The following is a 17,381-nucleotide window of genomic DNA, read 5'->3' on the forward strand; positions in this document are numbered from 1 at the left end:
ACAGTATTGTACAAGTTGAAATTGTGAATATACGTACATCAAGAGCTAACTTTCTGTCGGAAAACGCTAGTCTGTGAAAACAACCGCAGACCAAACCAATTTGTGATAAAACACTAGCAAATGACATGTGTATTTTGTTCAAAATCAGCTCTAAGAAATCCTCACAGCACTCTGCAAGCGTGCACCTGCATGCCCAATGGTCAAACAAGAACCACTCAGTGCTCTGTGATATGCCATATATGGGATGGCAGTGTGTATCTGAAGCATGAAGTGCCATCCCTGCACAAACAGTAGCTTTTTTTATGTTTCTCAAAATGCATAGATTTAGAATGAAAGCAGAAGGAAAGCAGACAGGTGTACACATTTAGCTGCAAACTGCTGTTCTCATTTATTCATATCATATCAGCTACTGTGATACTTTGTATAATAACCCAAACCTATAAAATAGTAAATAATAAGCATACAACCTCAACATTGCCAAAGAACTACCCAAACATTAACAAACTAACAACTGTTTGTTTTAACATCTACTTAATGTTTGCGTTATTGTGTATAAATGTTCCAATTATATCCAATGGTATTTAAATAAAAAGCAAAACAGTGTTGCAGTGTTGCAAAACGGCTCAAAAAGGAGAAGACATGGAGGTTGGTGCAGGCATAGTGAGGAGTGAGGAGGGACGGCTGGTGGGATGCAGGAGGGATGGAATGGGATGGAGGTTTAATAAATCGATGGTGGGAGTATAGGAAGAGAAAAGAAAGAGGAAGGGAGGGTTTGGGGGGCGACATCAGCAGCAAGGCTGGAGGAGGAACAGCATGACATTATACTGTTATTTTCTCATTCAGAGGCCAGATAGAGGAGGCAGATACCTACTGATTATTCACTTTTATGCTCCAACAGTAGGAAATGTATTTACAAAGTATTGCATAAGAGCTGAGGTTGGTTTTAAGTAAATATTTACACTCCTCGTTGCCTTTGCTGTACATTTCCCCAATATATCATTCGAGGTGTCGATCTCATTCAAGCAACAGGAAAGAAATGGAGACAAGACACAGCTGTAGAACAGGCAAAGCCCGCCATTAAACATCGGGACATAGTAGGGCATTTCCAACAAGACAGAGGAGGTCTTGGCTTGGAAAAAACAACACCAACAGAGGGCTACTGCAATTGAACGGCAGCATCTGGTGTTGGAGGAGGTGCAGTGTCTGGAAAAAGCTAGCAGATATGCCACTGCAGTGTCTCAAGTCAAGCAAGTTCATTGGGGAAGACCTGGAGCATCACCTGAAGTCCAACAGGATCAGTTTTGTCATCAGAGCCACATATGACACGCTACCATCTCCAACCAAGTCAAGTCAAGTAAAGTCAAATGAAGTAAAGTCAAATGAAGTCAAGTCAAATGAAGTCAAGTCATATGAAGTCAAGTCAAATGAAGTCAAGTCAAGTCAAATGAAGTCAAGTCAAGTCAAAATCAAATCAAATCAAAATCAAACCAAGTCAAGTCAAGTCAAGTCAAGTCAAGTCAAGTCAAGTCAAGTCAAGTCAAGTCAAAATCAAATCAAATCAAATCAAATCAAATGAAGTCAAGTCAATTCAAAATCAAATCAAGTCAAAATCAAATCAAATCAAGTCAAGTCAAGTCAAGTCAAGTCAAGTCAAGTCAAGTCAAGTCAAGTCAAAATCAAATCAAATCAAATCAAATCAAATCAAATCAAGTCAAGTCAAGTCAAGTCAAGTCAAGTTAAGTCAATTGATTTGTATAGCCCTTACTGAGGCTCAAAGGGCTTAACAAGCAGGCAGCAGTAGATACAGCAGATAATAGAGAATAGATGACATCCCTGATCTGAACCCCCAGCCTCTGGTCAAGGGTAGATACACCTGCCATCAAAATCAAATGCAAAAATGCTTAGCAGCAGAAGAGGGCAACGCCTTGCCCCCCAAAACCCACATGACACACCAACAAACATCATTCTTTCAGGAAGAAGAGAAGCAGCGGACCAAACCAACAACATCAGGATCAAGCCCACTGGATGCAGCCCAGGACTCTAAATTGCGGGTTAATCTCAGTCACCAGCCTATCTTCCCTCCTGAAATCGTGACTAATCTGCACCCAGACCTAGTCCTCTGGTCAAAATCTTGCCAGCAGGTCTTCATCGTTGAGTCCCATGGGAGGAGGCGGTTGAAGAAGCTTATGAAAGAAAAAAAAGCCTGGTAGAAATGATACTGTTCCTTACAGCGTATTTCTGCTGTGAATTCATGTAATCACAATGTCTTACTACACCAGCACAAAATCATTCCACCTGCAATGCTACCATTTTAAGCAGTGTCACATTTATAAGAAGTTTTTTTCAGGAGGCAATGTTCACGATCTAGGGTTAGTTGTGAAAGGAAAAATAATAAAATTGATGTGCCTATTCTGTCTTTTCACATGACTCACTGACTCATTGTGCATTGAGAGAGATTGGGCTTTTTGTCTTCACTTATTTCTGTGCTCAATGATCTTTGACCTTCACATCTCTGCAACCATCTTCAAGCAGAAGATCCAGTAAAGCTGTTAAGAAAAATCCACCCTTTACTTCTGAGCTGCCTCTGTTCAAAAAAGTGACAGAAACAGTTTAGCAGCCCAGGGTGAGCACATATTTATTTTTCAAGGATAAAATATATTTTTCTCTCAAGAAAAGATGTATTTCTTAACTTACAAATTGCATCATTAACATCCATGTGGAGATCACAAAGATTGATGGAAATATGCATGCTGAAATAACAGCCAATAATATTTACATCAGAAAAGTATGTAGAAAGTTGAAACGTGCTTTCAGGGTTGTTACATCAGCACCAGGTCAGTTCATATAGTGTACAAAAGGGGGAAGTGGGTCAGCAGTGAAGAGAGCAAAATAAAATATGTAAGTCACGCAGTATGTTTTGATTTGACATAGTTTTATTTTACACTGGAAGCCCTTACTGATGCAATCCTCTCATTTATCTATGCTTTTATCCGGGCTTGGTGTTGAGGCCCTGGCCAGGAATTGAACCTACACTGCACTACACTACAATACCTACAAAGAAAATGAGAAACATCCATCAATACAAGTTCCATATGGGAAAAAAACAACATAATGCATATTGTTTAAAAAAAAAAGCCAGAGGACCCGCAGACCAAAGAGGGAAGCTGATGTCATTGCAGCACTCGACTGACTTGCAATGGGTTGACATGCTCATTGTGAGAACACTGATAGCTTGTGATTGGCTCCTGCCAAAGAATGAGCTTGCGACTCGTGACTGACTCGTGAGCAGCACAGTATATTATAGTAGAATATAAATATCTAAAATTGTATTATACAATATACAGTATACTCCGGTTTCCCCCACTTTCCAAAAATATGCATGTTGGGATAATTGGTGCCTCTAAATTGAATTATTTTTGTTTATACGTGCCCTGCTATTGGCTGGCAGCCAGTCTTGGGTGTACCCCGCCTCTTGCCCAAAGTCAGCTGGGATAGGCTCCAGCATACCGCCATGACCCAAGTGAGGAAAGCAGCGTTGAAAAAGGACTGATGGAATATATAGTATACAATAATATTTATTATATATTTTTGTAATATTAATTTCTGGTTATGTTAAGATGATAAACGCCTCAAAAGTGTTGACACTCCATATACTAGGGTAGTTCTTTCAGCAATATAACCAAATAAAGGTGCAATTTGAAACAAATACAAATACTGTAATCACATCCATTTTAGGGGTCGACGCCTCATACTGTCCAGGATGCTTCATTTCAGAAGCATACTTGAGGATTTATATCAATTTGAGATTTTAAACTATAAAAAGTGTTGCTTTTTTTTGTAATGCCTTGGGTCAATGATAAGACCATCAGGCTTTCTTTTGAAACTTACTTTTATCTGAAGGGTTGATTACTTCAGACAGATAAAGATCAATGCTGAGAGAGAGAAAAAAACATTCAACATAAATTCAAAAGGAAGGAAATTCAGCATGAGCTGAACTGACAGACAGAGAGAACATAGCCACTATAGTCATTCTTGTGAAGTATGTCCAACCTGTTGGTGGAGTGGCGCTCAGATCCACTGATGTTAAAAGGCTAATTGGTCATTAGCGAACACTTATGGATATCAGTGCTGCTGGAAATGGTTGTGAAAATTAAATAATCATTAAGCTTTTCCCTGAGGCATATGGGGGTTGAGCCTGTGACATTGGTGTTGTTAGCACAACACTCCAATCAACTGAGGTAACACGCCACAAGAAATGAAAATTTACTGATTACACTTTGTTCTCATCAATTACATTTTGAACAAATGCAGTGACGGTAGTAAACTTTGATGTTCTGAGTTTGGAAATTTACATCCATTTGCCATTTTTGGTCAAACACTGATCCCCTAACAATGTTTTCAACTTCTGATGTGGCATTGATTGAGTGATGCTGATTGTTAAGACGCATATTAAGCAGCATGCTCTGATCAACTTAGCTAATGGGTAACAAGTCCTTCAAATGTATACAATTTAGCGCTTAAAATTATGTTCTACCCATTCAGGTTCGAAGAGATGAACAAATACAGTAGTGGTGGTGAATGCAGATTTATTTTTCCATCCGTTGAAGCTGAGTTCCTAGTCTTGATTTGGGAGTCGCGACCATGATCCCGCTGAAGTTCGATCCCATGGCAACAGTTTTTCACATGTTGAATTGACCCAGCGATCCTGATCCTCAGATCAGTTTGAAAAGATGCAGTGATCGTGATTAACTTCAAATTGTGTTTTTTCTGTAAAGATTCCTCTTTCCTTCGACTTAGTATACAACCAATCAACCGGTCAGGATTTTATGTAACATTGTGGTTACATTTCAATCTCAAAACATCTCACATGTTGCCAGTTTGAGCTGTGACATCGAGAAACTCATCCTGATCTTCATATATCCAAAGTCCTGAAATCCTGAAAAGTGGACAGCACCACCCTCCGACCTACTGGGCTAACTGGCCACAGGACACCAGGGCATCAAATGTTTCCAGTTCAAACCAATTAACTCATCCTGATCAATGTTTCCAGCTCAAATCGACAAACTTATCGTGATGTTTTTCTTTCACACCCTGGTGACATCTCAGTCTCACAACAGTGCTATCACTTTCAGAATGTATTCAGGTATTTGACGGTAAAGGAACAGTGGCCAGTACGGGGGTTGAACCCGCAACCTTGGCGTTATTAGCACCACGCTCTGACCAACTGAGCTAACCGGCCACAGTACACCATGGAATCAGGTGTTTTCAGCTCAAATCGAGTAATTCATCCTGACCCGGTTATATGAAAGCAAATAAAGTACAGTGGCTGAACCCGTGACCTTGGCGTTATTAGCACCACACTCTGACCAACTGAGCAAACTACCCACAGGAAACAACAGAATCAAGTGTTTTCAGCTCAATTCGACTAACTCATTCTGATCTTGCTATATCAAAGCAAATAAAGAACAGTGGCCAGTACAGGGGTTGAACCCGTGACCTTGGCGTTATTAGCACCACGCTCTGACCAACTGAGCTAACCGGCCACAGGACACAATGGAAAACACATTCCATCACTTCCAGGATCCTCACCTTTTTCCTGTGTGACATGCATCCCTGCATTTTATGTTTTATTTTTATTTTTTGCATTAGAATCCTTGAGTTATGGAGTTATGGATGTTCTCTGCATGAGCAAGCAAAAGAGGCAAAGGCAAGGTCAATAACAGATTCAAATGCAGCTGTGTCATGTTCATGTGTCAGAGCATCAGATGTAGTCCCAGTGAATGGCAAAAAGAAACATAAAAGGATTTGTTCATTATGCCCATAAAAAAAGTAAACAAATCATCTGAACCTAAGCCGACAAGCAAGGGCACAAAATAAAACTTCTAATGTCAACCAGAACATGTCCCCAGGTTATCACTGATTTGCTCACAGGCTATTTCACATGACTTATTGTTTGTCTGTAGGAATCAAAATCATTTAAATGAATCAGTCCCAGGGTCAGGTTTTAGATATAAAAATATGTTTATAGCTAAAAATCATTTTAAAATTATTATTTTCTTGTAGTGCACTACAAGTGTTTTTTTAGATTCAACAATTTCAAAGAGTAAACTGCTAAAGAAACCTCTTTTTAAAAAATCAGTTAATATATATATTTTTTTATTTATTCACTTTGTTGTTGATTATTTTTACTGACATATTATTATAATGTGTGTGTTTTATATTTGGAATATTGTGTATTTCTTTGCCATTTATGTCTGTGCCGATGAAACGCTGCATTACCAGTGACTTGCTCTTCTCCCAAACCTGCAAAATTGAATAGACTGCACCTACAGGTACCCTGTGGGCAGAGGCACACATGAAACCATGCAACTGCACACACAAAATGTTACAACATTGATCCGCATGAATGCACAGACACTTGCAGTTCCTAGTTCACATTTTTCCACACACATATGTGCATGCTCCTGTGGGAAACTGAAGAGAAACTCCGATATGGGTGACTGCACAAGGTCAAAGTCTGAATGTGAGTCGGCACACCTCAAACATGCACATACAAGTACATAGATACATGCAAAATTAGGTCATGCAAATGAATGCAGGCATTTGAGTTTCACTATTGGAGCTGAAAATAGCTGGAAAGCACCAGTGGACGAGAATGAGATAAAAGAAGGAGATGAAAGATAATTGGATGAAAAAAACAACAACACATTCTAGAGAAAGATATAGACTACATTGCTAAATTACATGGATGAATTGCTGCAAAAACTGCTTCATATTAGCATCATACGCTTACGTCATATACATAATAATATCCATATCATGCATTATCTGTACTTGAAAGGGAAATTTTACAGAGCTAGTTTTAAATATTTAAAAACTACTTGAGTGTGTTATTTCAATAATGTACTCTATATTGTACATTTATATTTTTATAATATCATATCTAATATCACTTTGCAGTGGTGTGCAGTCAGGCCTTCTAATACACCCATTATTTATTGGATGGAATATTATAATAGAATATTTATTAGGTAAATATTGATTGTGAGCGACTTCAGATGATGTTGTAGTTGTCAAAACCTTTGTTCTATTTATGGTCATCACATTTGGTAAAGCGCCAACTTTACGGTACTTTATGGTAATTGCCATGTTTCCCCAAATCCAAGAACCGAATGTTCTCTTCTGTGCCTTAGTTCCTGTTTCCATGTCCTTATTTTGTAGTCACTTCCTGTGTTCTTCCATTCAGTTTGTTCCAGCCTTTACATTCCTATCTACATGCACCTGCCTCTAATTTGCCTTTGGGTATTTAACTCAGGTGCGCACTCGTCCCCTTGTTAGAGCATTGTCAGAGGGATGCTTGTGTTGGTAGCTTGCCGCTGCACATTGTTAATAAATATACTTTTTACGTGCAATCAAGTCTCATCTCTTGCATCCTGGGATTGCAGACATAATGCCAAAGCCAAGACTTGACATTTGGAATGTTGCTATACCGACAGTATGTGCTGGTTTATGTTGGTCCGAATTTGTGATCGGCTTTGAAAGGTGTTTATCAGCATATATCGATCATGTGTTTTTGTTTTTTTTACCGAAATCATCCAATATTGATCAGGGGTAGATCAATCGGAGCATTTTTTGCATATCTCAACTCTCTATTCATCAAATGAGAGGACATATTCCCCTTTTGTCGACAGAGAGCTGCATTCCAGCTTAGAGATACCAAAGCAGCAACATAAACAATGTGCCAACAAATAATTGTAATATAATGCAGAACTCTCAAGACTAAGCTGTCCCCATTCCCTTTTTTCTGCTGCAGTGCTTGATATTGGCATTTCATTGGTTCATTCATTAATTAAATCTTTGTGAGCCTTTCCTTGACTGAGCAGGGTTTTTTTTTGTTTGTCTTATTTTCTTTCTTAGCAACCCCCCTAAAAAAACAAACAAACAGTGGAAGGAACAAAAGGCAGTGGTGGGGGGAGGGGTTGAAAAGGCAGAGGAAGACTTGAATAATTTAGCTTCAATCTGGCAAAAATTTGCTGAAACAAAGACCATCACAAATTACATCTGAAATAAACTTCCACTGAACTTCCTCAAGTTGTCACCCGCTTGTGTTAGAGAGAGAAATTGATGACACAAGGGGTTTGCAAAGTGTCCGACTACAGTAATTATCACTGTTGCTATTAATATTGTGCCTGGAAAACACTACACTTGGCGGACATATCAGCTTGAGTTGAGGCCAGTGTTGAATCCAGCCCCCCCAGATCACACAAATAATAGTCAGGCACCTTTCCCAGACCAGAAGGCATGAAGGAGAGAACCAGACTAGCTTGACCAGCTCCTATTGTGTGTGATGTCTTTGATCTGACTTCAGATGTCATGGGACAATCGGGACGGTTATATTATATAGTGTTTGCCGTGATTGTTTATTGCATTGAAATGTGCCTGACACTCTGATAAACCTGATGTGTGTGCGCCATGCGCCTGTCAGCCAATTTAAGATTGCACAGGGTGCGCTTCACCTGCACCTAGAATAGACCAGGTCGGATCTGGCAAGCTTTCAGTGTACCTTTGGCACACTGTTTTGTCACTATATATTCCAGTCCAGTCCACCAGATTACCAAATTGGCGGCACATAGTGGTCTGCTGCACAAAATTACCACTGCACAGGGTGTGCCACGCTTTTCCACACTGAAAAGAAAAAAGAGCCCACAGTGGCAGCATTAGTACAATTTATTATAGTTCAATTTTAAAATGTTAGACGCAGAAGACATTATTTTAGGCAACATTTTCTTTCTAAATTCAAAGTGTGAATTTAGGAAAGAAAGGCCAATGGCAAAAAAAATCAAGTACAGTGGGGTTGAATGTAGACAATGTGATAAATCTTAGTCTTGAACAGTTTACAGCAAGAAATAAGCAGAAGATGTCACTTGTTATTTTAGTTTTTGGGGGGTAAATGTCAAGTGAGTCACACTCACACAGCTAGAAAAGATGTGATTGTTTACTAAATGTCAGAGCAGACAAAAATAATACAGTACAAATTGTGTTGTCCATATTTGTGAGAAAATAATCTGAAAAATCTAATACTGTTAATGTGTTATTATTATTATGTTTAGGTCCATGTGGAGTTACCAAAGCATTATCTGGTTAACCAGTTTAGTTACCTGTAAAAGTACATAATGGAATGTGTATTATTATCTGCATTATTTTTTGACTTTGCTATTTAATGGTGTAAATTCAGTTTCACTGTAGATAGACATCAGATTAAAAGATTACATTCAGAATGTTTCCACATTCAGTGACCTTTCCTTTATCTCTGCTCGAAAAACCTACACAGTTTGACTCCTAATTTTAAGCATCTGCCATGAAGATAGATGTGGGGCAAGCAGGCCTGCCATTGAAGTACAGTACGTACATGTCACTCACATCTCATGTAAAGGTCTCATAGCAACAGAGCTGACATACAGGCTACAGAAATGAGGAACCCTGCAGTTCCGAAATATTTTTTTTTTATGTCTTTGTTTTTCTTCGGTACAAAACTGGCTGTCATTGTCACAGTGATTGGGCAACAAACAAAACATTGATTCTGTTCCTCCATAATGTCTATTTATGTCAAATCAAATGTCACATTTTGCTGTGATGTTTAGCTATATATTTTTTTTTAGAAACATTTGTCAAATTCAAATGTACAGTAGCTACACTCATGGTATCCATATATTTCAGAGAGTGAAGAAAAGGGATGGTAGATGTACCTGATGCAGACATGCAGAGATTATGGTCCAATGACTGAGAGGAACACCAAGAGTGGACGTGGAGAATTGATCATCAAGAGCATGTGTAGGAAGAAAAAAGTTGGCGTCACTTAAAGACAACAAAGGCCAGAAGCACCTTCCTGCCTGGAAAAAAAGCCATAAGGGAGGAAAGATGACACACACAGAGGAAGAACAAGAGCAAGAGAGCCATATTAATTTCTGCTGCCATGTTGGCACACTTTCCGGAGGACAGACAGAAAGTCACTGCAGGCAAAAAAAAAAAGCTTAGGAGAAGAGCACAGAAAGAAGATGATTAAGATCATTTCACTCAGACGGTGCCATCAGAAGCCATCTGATGGGGCTGCATGGCGGACAAATGGTTAGCGCGCAGACCTCACAGTTAGGAGACCCGGGTTCAATTCCACCCTCGGTCATCTCTGTGTGGAGTTTGCATGTTCTCCCCGTGCATGCGTGGGTTTTCTCCGTGTACTCCAGTTTCCTCCCACATTCCAAAAACATGTTAGGTTAATTGGCAACTCCAAATTGTCCATAGGTATGAATGTGAGTGTGAATGGTTGTTTGTCTATATGTGCCCTGTGATTGGCTGGCGACCAGTCCAGGGTGTACCCCGCCTCTCGCCCGAAGACAGCTGGGATAGGCTCCAGCACCCCCCGCGAGCGGTAGAAAATGAATGAATGAATGAAGCCATCTGATGCCTCAGTTGGCATCAGTAAGGGCCTTCATTTGGGTTGAGTACCACCCTGTGTCTTGACAGACAGCCAATCGGATCCTCCGGCTCAGTGCAGGTGTAATTTTTTGGGACTACCACTTGACTGTTTTGTGCCGTCATTCTCAGGATCTTTGCCAAAATTTTCAATGACTGCATCCAACCTCAGCAGCAATGGCAGCGTGCCATTATATGTAGTTATAGGGACTATACATTTTCAGCCTCACAAATGTTCTCCTGGATGAATGAGGAAAAATCCCACATGAAGACTCCAAAATCCTGAATAAGTCCAAACAATGGAAGCTAACATAGCTGCAGAAGGAGGACAAAGTAAAATTTCAATTCCTGTAGGACTATAAAAAACATAACGCTGGCCTACAATGTGCATATATTTTACAATGATATGATATTACTACTGGTTGGAGCAATCAGTAGTGAACTCCGAGCTGCTCCCTGTGGGCAGAAAAGTGCCTTTCATGGCAACTCCACCACCAATAATGAGGCAAATGAGGGGTACTATTGTGAAACATTGTGAGGCCCATCTGTGTCCTTTTGACAGAGCTTTGGTTTTGCAGTTTTTCTTTTTATACTACAATCCTGGTGTGAGCAGGAGAAAACGGGCATTAAAATAGCATAAAAAAAAAGTCAGTCAAACAAACAGTAAATAGGTGAGCTGAAAGGTAAACCTCACAGTTAATACTGAGGTTCTTCCCTTTGATTAATGCAGCCTTAATGAATATGTTTGGTGAATAATATAAATATCAGCATTGTGCCAGGGCAGCACATTGAGCTCATTTGGAGTGAACAAGCTAATAATGTTGATGAGATAAAACGTGCACAGCTAAGCATTGCAAAAAAAAATAATGGCAAATGTGAGAAGGATGCAGATGCTAATAAGATTCCATTTCACAAGCACTTCCTCTGCCCCCGGTCATCCATCACTTAATTCTTTGAACACCAACATCAAAACCCAAACAAAGTATTAATCAATATATTAACTTGGTAATAAGGAAGACATGCACTGTTGCATTTGTGGCATGTTTGCTTTGACCTATGGTTAAATGAGGAGATTGCCCAAAAGGACTGATTATGACTTAACTGGAGAGACGGTCTTTTATCCACAAACTAATTGATAAGCGTTTATGTTGACCATGGTTGTTACTAATGGAGATCTAAACTGAGAAGTGGTAAGGAGTAATGTAGTGGAAGGGGATCTGGGGGGATTTTCTCCAAGGCAGAGCAATTACACATGCTCAAACTGCAGGTTGTTGTCATAAATTGATTATCCTGCCACTGTTCAATTTATCACAATTGATTTCTTATCCAGCCTTTTTCACATACACAAAAATGAGAAAAAAACAGTTAATGCAAAGATGCGCTGAGCATTTCTTGGTGCAAATGAATAAACATATCCTCTAACAGATTGGTCTGGCATGTTGTGCATCACTGTTAGGGAAGACTTTATCTAGGCATATAGGTCTAGGCTGTCTTCTTTTGTCTGTTTGTGTGCCTAGCTCGCTGGGGGAATGGGCTTAAATATTAATGCATCAGGAGATGGGAAATGTAACGTGGTGCCAGAACCACTTTTAATAGAACGACACCAGTGAAAAACTCCATCAATGAACAAACACTTTCGATTTAAAGCTTCCTTTGCTCTCCAAGGCGTATTTGGCCTTGGCAATAATAAAATGTTTAATTAAAGTGCTGACTTGCACCCCTCATATTTTATGCATGATGGCGTGCAGCAAAAAACAGCCAACTTTGACATTTCAGTATTTTTACGCCTGTGTACTTTTAACTGGAAAAATTACAGATTACTTCAACCAGAGATCAACATTTATCTTACAAGTGAATAAAAAAGTAGTATTTTAGATACATAAATAAAAATAAAATACATCAGACCAACAGCAGGATAAACTATAGAAAATTAGTGACTGAATGTTGCATTGGATGTCATTACTGCCATTTGTGACACCTCTAATACTAACCATAACCGGCGATGCACCAAAAGACTAGTTTTCTATTTAAAGGGACCTAATGTACTAATTGGCCCTTTGTATTGAGTTGTGGACACCCATAGAGCAGCTACACACAATAACCCAAACAGAAAGCTTTCTAGAGCTTCCAAAACCTGCACCTATCCCAGCTGTATTTCCTTAGATTTCCAATAATGTCTGCTTTAATTTAAACCTGTAGTCTCGCCGTCTCCCTTGCAATTGGTCACACTCCCAAATGCTGCGGAGTACTTCTGGACTACTACCGAAAATTCAGCCAAAACTTACATAATAAAATACAATAAAAAGTGCAGAAACATGTAGTATGTTTACAGTATATTATGGCTCCCTGGTGAGGTGTTCCGGGTGTGGCCAGCCAGGGGAAGGCGACCTCGGACATGCTGGAGGGATTATGCTTCACAGCTAGCCTGGGAATGCCTTGGTGTCCTCCTGGTGGAGCTGGAAAAGGTGTCCGGGGACCGGGAAGTCTGGGCCTCTCTACTAAGACTGCTGCCCCTGTGACCCGGACCCAGATAAGCGGAAAATAATGGAATGGAATTAATTTGAAACATGAAACATCACTCTGCACATCCACAGGGTTGCCCAGAAAAATGAGTAAAGACAGTTAATTATGCTGAAGGCAGCCGGAATTACACACAATCGTCTTTAGCACCTATGACTTTCTGTTCTGCTGGAAAAGCCTCAAACATCTGCAGAAATAACCAGTTCAAGGGAGATGCTCATATGTGTCAAAATGATGAATCAGATTACAATTGAATGCATCACATAATCAGTTCATAGTTCCACATATCCAAAAGGAGTCGGAAGAAGCAAAGCATATTAAATCCTAATTTAATAAGCTCCATAATAATTATTTTTGTATTTTGTTTTATTTTTTTGGAATTTTGAATTTTTTAATTTTTTGTCACGTACCGAAGTACGAGGTGATATGAGCATCCAATGACATAATGGGTACCATAGTAAGTATCAATATAGTGATATATATAGCACATCAACTGCTTGTATTGTTTCTTGAATTGGCTCATCGTTGTGCATTGTTTGAGTTCCTTACTCAATCTATTCCATAGTTTGATTCCACATACGGAAAGGCTATGGCTTTTTAACAAAGTCCTAGCATAAAAGTGTTTCAAATTTAGTTCTTCCCAGAGATCATATTTCTCCTCTCATGACAACTATCCAAGCACAAAGTCAACAATAAATCCACAAGGTATTATAAATACAACCTTCCTGCAGTAGAAATGCATACATTTGTATCTCAAAGTTTCTATTGTCTGGCTGTATATAAAAGTTTTATAACAAAGAGTGTGTTAATCTTTCTCTATAAAACATATGATGAAGCAACTCAGCTGCCATCTGGTTCCAAACAAACCTCTGTCGCTGACTGAATCTAGCAGAACAACAACTTGAAGTAATGCCCTTGATGGCAGACCAGTAAAATGCAACACAAAATAAATATTTGTTTTTGGTTATTACCATATTTGTGAGCCTGACCGGTCACCATATTTACACTGGCTAAGAACAGTCAATATTTGCCAAGCTTGGAATTGTGGGAGAACATCTGGTCAATTAAGCCTGTAGATTCTTTAATCAGTGATGGCTCTATTTTCCCACCAGGAATCAGCTTCCATATGTTGTGCACCATCAGTATGTGTTGTCTGGATTATATGCCAATGTGCATTTAGTTTCCAGGCTTTATACCTGTGTTACTCAGCACGTACTCGTGTGTGCTGAGCTGCTCAAACAGGACGGTTATTAATCCAGAGGTGAGAAGTTTGTCTCCCACATGAGTGGTGCACACATGGTGCTATGGATAAAAATGTTGTGTGTTTCCGTGTATTGTTATAGCGCAAAGCCCTCTGAGCAAATCCAAACTTTAAAAACGATATGGTCTACTCCCTTCCAGGAGGTTGTTGGACTTTGATATTTTTAGTTTTCAAAATCATTATACAATTTTTAGCGACTGAAGTAACATTTTAGTGTAGTTCATTGTTTAGAGAGAGAAGGTGGGTTTGGATGTGTATATTTGAACATGCATGGGTACCCAACCCAAATGTATCGTGTACTTGATGCCACCGTTCCTCTTGTTATTTATTAATAATTATTCATTCATTCATTCATTTTCTACCGCTTATCCTCACGAGGGTCGCGGGGGTGCTGGAGCCTATCCCAGCTGTCTTCAGGCGAGAGGCGGGGTACACCCTGGACTGGTCACCAGCCAATCACAGGGCACATATAGACAAACAACCATTCACACTCACATTCATACCTATGGACAATTTGGAGTAGCCAATTAACCTAGCATGTTTTTGGAATGTGGGAGGAAACCGGAGTACCCGGAGAAAACCCACGCATGCACGGGGAGAACAAACTCCACACAGAGATGGGCGAGGGTGGATCATAATTATATTAAACATGAAAAATAGATTGTTTGAAAGACTCCAAAATGTGTTTATCAACAAGCAAAACAAACAAATGAATTTCCAAGCTTTGTGCATCTGGTCTGCAAGTTGACATGCAAATGAGTGGAAGCTCATTAATCATGTTTGGAATATGTAAAGATAGAACAAAACAAAATCTGATTTCATAAATCAGTAAAGATGAAGATCAATCACCTCTGGCTTCCATGGTGTGTTAAAATGTCTGATAATAGACTGCATAAGTTGTACATTCTACAAAAAGAACCGGGGTTAGTGATTGCACTACATGTGAATTTTGCCTTTGCAAAAAATATTCATTGTCACTTTTGATTGACGCCATCCTAGAGCAGTTGTTCTCAATAATGTTTTGTCTTTCCTACCCCTAGAGAACAGCTAAAAAAAAGTATTTTCAATGAACATTACAGTAACATTACTGACATCTAATAACCAGTGTAGAATACTACACATTATCACAATGTCTTTGAATGCATCTTCTGAATGCCTTATGTTACTTAATTTTGCAAAACATATGTAGCATTTGCTTAGATATGCATTTGTTTTGATTAATAATAAGCTGTATGCAACCATGGAACAGTGTGATTTCTTAATAAAGTTTTCAAAAACCATTATAGAATGAAGCTGCGAAATTTGAAGCGTGAAGTGACTTGCGTGAAGGGATTACTCTACTAATGAGAACCTGCAATGTTAATTTATTTTTCTGTACAAACCACTGTATGAGTTTCTGGCACCAGCATTGTTCAAGCATGAATAACCCCCACCCCCCTTCATGGAGGTATTCATTTACCTTATTGAGATAATCCCATAGTTCACCAGTTGCAATCCATCCCATTTCTATGCTGCTTAAGCCTCATTAGAGTCGCAGGGGTATGTTGGAGCCTATCCCAGCTGACTTTGGGCGACCAAGAGCACAACAATAGCACAATAAGCCATAACTGCCATAAAGGTTTGTACTTGTATTGAATATTGGGGTTGCTTTTGAATATTATGCTTTCTCATGCAGCCATTCAGCATCATACAATGCAGTTGGACACAACTACAGACTGTTAGCACAACAGTACACTGATTGAATATTCATTTTTACTTGAATTAAACAAACCAAACGTTTTTTTTTTTTCCTTTTTGTCCACTTTATGTCCAGCAAAAGTGAAATGTTATTAATAATTCAATTGTATTCTCTTATGTAGGGATGTACAAGAGCACTTGCCACTGAAAGGATGTAGTTGTCAACTGTGTGTTTATTACATTCACATTCAGTATATAGATTTTTTTTTTTATTTAACCCAGCTAAAAAAACTTCATAGACAATAGAAAGTTGCAGTGCCTGACATGATAGACTGGTGCTTGAACAATCTACTGCACGGGTGTCAAACTCAATTTCACTGGGGGCTAAAACTCATAGCTTAATTTAGGTTGTGGGCCCTCCAACTTTGTATCTTTCTTATTACTTTTCCTGAAATGTTCAACATTTGGGCTGCACGAGTGGTTTTAAACCCCCCTCGGGCATCTTTGTGTGGAGTTTGCATGTCATCTTTTTTTTTTTTTTTTTTTACAGCGGAGTGGGGGAAATTTTCTGCTTGATATTTTCACATTCTACTTTCCGTCTGTGGATATACAACTATGGTTGTTTTGGCGTGGTTGTTTGTTTCAATCAAGTGATTGGTGATCGACCACCTCACACAAAAACATCACAATCCATGAGATGTGTAACCCGGAAGGGTTTGGAGCTGATTATGCTTTCCCCAGCATGCTTTGCTGTAGTTCAAAGTGCCTCTTTAAGGTGTTATATTATACATATTTTTTTTTTATGTCAATTATTTTGACTTTTAGGTCTGAACCTGGCACACTTATTAAGAATGGTTGTCAATTTTTCACTTTTAAAATTACAATTCCAGAGAAGGAGTTCATACCAGAGCAATCACTTAATTACACAGATTGCTGTAAGCACTTCAGGTCAGCAAGGGGGGGTCAATTCAATGCTATTTTCTAAACAGTTACACGGGCCAGATGAAATTGCAGCACAGACCAAATTTGGCCCCCGGGCCTGAGTTTGACACATCGACTAGAATTGCCACCAACTTTTCTTTTTTTTTTTTATACTGCTATGCTATTCTGGTGGGTTCTATTCAGGGTCTCGTCTGTCTACTTGAAGCAACATGAATATTTATGACTATGAGATGGACTTGGGCTGAAACTGACGCATCCTAACAAATAAACAAGGTTTAAAACGTCTGTCCGCTTCACAGAATTCATAAAACTTTTGGAATGCTATTGTGTGAATAAATATTATGACTCCACGAGCTATGATAATACATTCCCATTCATCCATGTTTCACAGATTGTGGAACATTTCATACAAAAAGCATTGCAAAATAGCAGAGTATCATAATTCTGACACTGAAATCTCATAGTCGAACATTAGCTTTTAATATGTAACCTTTTGTGAATTTAAATTTAT

General features: G+C 39.0%; 2 non-coding genes across 2 annotated transcripts; both read right to left on the reverse strand.

Moving 5' to 3' along the window:
- Positions 1 to 5,165: 5,165 nt before the first annotated feature.
- On the reverse strand, positions 5,166 to 5,239 carry trnav-aac (transfer RNA valine (anticodon AAC)). The gene has a single exon. It is a non-coding gene; the product is annotated as a tRNA-Ile (tRNA).
- A 230-nt stretch (positions 5,240 to 5,469) lies between these two features.
- trnai-aau (transfer RNA isoleucine (anticodon AAU)) lies at positions 5,470 to 5,543 on the reverse strand. Its single transcript has one exon. It is a non-coding gene; the product is annotated as a tRNA-Ile (tRNA).
- Between the last annotated feature and the right edge of the window lie 11,838 nt (positions 5,544 to 17,381).

Source organism: Doryrhamphus excisus, linkage group LG8 (assembly GCF_037039965.1).
Source record: "Doryrhamphus excisus strain RoL-2023G ecotype Guam linkage group LG8, RoL_Dexc_Guam_v1.1, whole genome shotgun sequence".
NCBI lineage: Eukaryota > Metazoa > Chordata > Actinopteri > Syngnathiformes > Syngnathidae > Doryrhamphus > Doryrhamphus excisus.